Raw genomic sequence first — 3,593 nt, forward strand, 5'->3', positions numbered from 1 at the left:
ATGAATAAAACAAAATAAAGATGCCATAGAAGTTAATACATATTAATATATATTAAAAGTCAAAGCAATAAAATATAACAAATGGACCACTGGGCTTTAGTACATCAGTTAGTGGCATAGATATGTACACTTATCCCTCCACATTCACTGGGGTTAGGGGCACAGGACCGCTGTGAATGTGGAAAAACCACAAATAACAAAAGCACTATGTTTCTGCCTGAAAATACACTTCTCTAGGAATCTCTAGGTCCTTCAGTGCAACTCTGTGGCTAACATCTGCCAGACATTAGAGTTTATCACACGGGAGGCATCCTGTGTAGAAATGGGATTTAAAACCTGGAAAAAAAAACGTAAGAAGACATGCAAAAGTGTGATTGACACATCAGGGTTAAGGCAGCATTAAACCGGCTAGAAAGTCAACAAACCGTGGTTCTTTTTTACTTTCCGGATTTTCCAGCAGTAAAAAGGATAATGTTTTGTCAACCTTCTAGCTGGGTTAATGTCACGTTAATGCATCTTTAACAGTGACGTTGTCTGAAAATCAATTTCCTTTTTGCATGTCTTTTCTACTTTCTGTCCAGATTAATGTTTGGTTAACTTGGAAGTTGTTTGATAATAAATCCACTTTTGTGGGGTTCCCCCCCCCCCTCACTTTCAATCCCGTTTTTGCATGGCATCCCTCCCATGCGATAAACTCCAAGTTGACCACTGAATTGCGCAGGAGGAGCTCCAAATGCCTAGTGGAGTGCTCTCTCTCTCTAGGAATCTCAAGGTCCTTCAGTGCCACTTCTGGTCAAATGTCAACAAAAATCCATCCACAATACCTTGACTGGTCAACCGAAAATGCACAATATACTCATTGCAAGCTTTTGAAGCTCCATGGGCTTCTTCATCAGGCAAGATGTTACAAACCAAAGAGGAGGGGGGAAATGGAGCTGTTAGCCAGATGCCTGCCTCTTCTTTCAGTCCTTAGTAAAGATGGTATGCTGAGGAGGATATATTTTGTGCAAAAAGGCTCCTCCTTCTTCTGGCCATGTGGCAATAAATAGGGAGATTTCCAAAGTCCAGGGCATTTAAAGTCCATTTGCATCTCAACAGGGAGCTCTCTCTTGCAATCCAATGTCTCCATTCCAAGGAGGTCAGGGGCCTCAGAGTTGCACTGGAGGACCTGGACGCGCCTAAAAAGAGAACCTATGACTAAAACTTAGGCCTGATTCCCACTGCCTTTAAAACCGGGTTGCAAATTGGTTTGAACCGGTTCAATTGACTCTGGTTCCCACTTGAACCGAATCGCTGAAATGATTCAGAGCGGGTGGGGGGCCATGCGCCAGACCCATTTCACCCACGTCTTTTTTGACGCTGGTTGTTTTTCCCATGTCTTTTTGGATAAATCGATTCCTCGCAGGTGTGGACCAGATGCGGATCGGGATGGATTTAAATTTGCCCTTCGGCCGGCTGGAGTGGGTCCATTTTGAACCGACCCTTTTGTGAACATGAACCATGAGTGGGTCCTTTTACAGGGGGAAAAAAGGCGACCGGTAAGTGGGAACAGGCCTATGGGGCCTGGCTGCATCCACACTGGAGAAATAATCCGGTTTGGCAGTGCTTTAACTCGTTGTTTGGCTCAAGGCTATGGAATTCTGGGATTGGAGTTTGTTGGAGCCCAGAGCGGAGCCGCTCTCGCTCTGGGCCCCAACAAATCCAACTCCAGAATTCCATAGCAAAGAGTGAGACAAAGTTAAAGCGCTGCCAAACCGGGTTATTTCTCCAGTGAGGATGCACGAAGCGCCTGGGCTGCGTTTGCGGGGCGTGCCTTCCTCCCTCTCCTCCTCCTCTCTCTCTCTGGTGCCATGATGCCGGGGCTCCTCCTCCTCCTCTCCTATTCCCAAAAGGGACTCCAGAAGGAACAGGAGCCTCCCTCGATCGACCCGGCGTTTCCCTCTCCGACGCCCAGCTCCCTCTGGCCAAGTAAGTCTCTCCTCATCCTCGGTCTTCCCTTTCTCCTCTTCTTCTCTGCGGAGGGCTCTGGGTGCTATGGAATTCGGGAATGTCTGGGTTTGGACGCTTTCTCTGCCCCCCCTCCATGCTGTGGAATTATGGGAATGGTCCGATTTGGCAGCGGCTGCCATGCTGTGGAATTCTGGGAGCAGCCGTTGGTTGGGGACCAGGCGAGAACGCTCTCACTCGGGCCATCCGCCCCGGCTCAATGCGAGGGAAAGCCAGGTGTGCTGCTCCCGACCAACGACCATTCCCAGAATTCCATAGCACGGAGCCGTGGCCGCGAGCCAAACCGGATTAGTTCCGGAGTGTGGAGGCAGCCCTGGAAGCGGAGCTAATCGTGGCCCCGGAGCTCTCCGGCGAGCTCTCCCCCAAAGGGCGCTTCTCCCCTGGCCTTCCCTCCTGGCCTCCAGCCGAGGAAGGGAGGGAAAGCGGCCTCCGAGGGGGCGACTGCTGCCGCGGGGCTTGGGACGAGGGGCGCCCCGAGGGGCTTCCTTAGCCCTTTCCCTCCCTTTCGGACACGGCTTCGGGCGGGAGCCTTTTCCGGCTCAAGGCGACTCTCTCCCAGGGGGTTACCAATGCCATCCTCTGGGGCTGAGAGAGTGTGCCTCGCCCAGGGTCGCCCAGTGGGCTTCTGGATTCAAACCTGGCTCTTCAGAGTGGCTCAAACAACCACTACCCCGCGCTGCCACGATGGAGGGAGAGTGCGCCCTTGCCCCGCTGGCTTCTTGCGGCCCTCCTCCTCCTCCCTTTCTGCCTCAGCGCCTGGCGGCTGGCTGCTTAAAGGGCTTTTAAACAGCTCCAGATTTTAGTCCAAACTTCAAAGGAATGGTAGAGTTGGAAGAGAGCCCAAGGGCCATCCAGTCCAAGGCCTGCCATGCAGGAACTCTCACTCAAAGCACCCCAAGGTAAGTACAGCAGGCCTTAAAATCATGGCATTCAAGGATATAGCCGTGTCAGTCTGTAGAATCGGTCCATAGAGAGAGCCTGTAGCACCTTTGAGACCGACTGAAAGAAATTGGGAGCATGAGCTTTCCTAGACTACAGCCTACTTCCTCAGATGCGTTTGGTGGAGACATTCAAATCATTGCGTTAAAGGGACTCCAACCCCCAGCCATGCAGAAAGACACTGCTGACAGGCTGCTTTATTTTGAGGGTTGCAGGCTGTTCTGCAACTAGAGGGAATGTGTGTGTTGTGTGTTTTCTCTTTGAAAGCCTCCAAAGGAGAAAACATCACCACTATTCCTCTGTCAAAGAGCGCTTACCTTTAGGACATTCTTCCCAGCGTTGAGGTGGAAACCCTTTTCCTCTAGTGTGCCTCCGTTGCTCTGGATCCTAGTCTCTGTAGCAGAAAACAAGCTTGCTCCATCCTCAAGAGGACATCCCTTCACATATTGAACCATGGCAATGGCAAACCCACTCTGAAGAAACTTGCCAAGAAAACCCTGTCAGAGGGTCACCTTAACTCAGAAGAACAACAACAACCTTAAGTCAGAAATGACTTGGAGGCATACAACAACAAACAACAACATGTCCCCCTTAACCTCCTCATCCCCCAGGCTAGAGATGCCCTGCTCCCTAAACCTCTCCTCAAA

Source organism: Sceloporus undulatus, chromosome 4, assembly GCF_019175285.1.
Source record: "Sceloporus undulatus isolate JIND9_A2432 ecotype Alabama chromosome 4, SceUnd_v1.1, whole genome shotgun sequence".
Lineage (NCBI taxonomy): Eukaryota > Metazoa > Chordata > Lepidosauria > Squamata > Phrynosomatidae > Sceloporus > Sceloporus undulatus.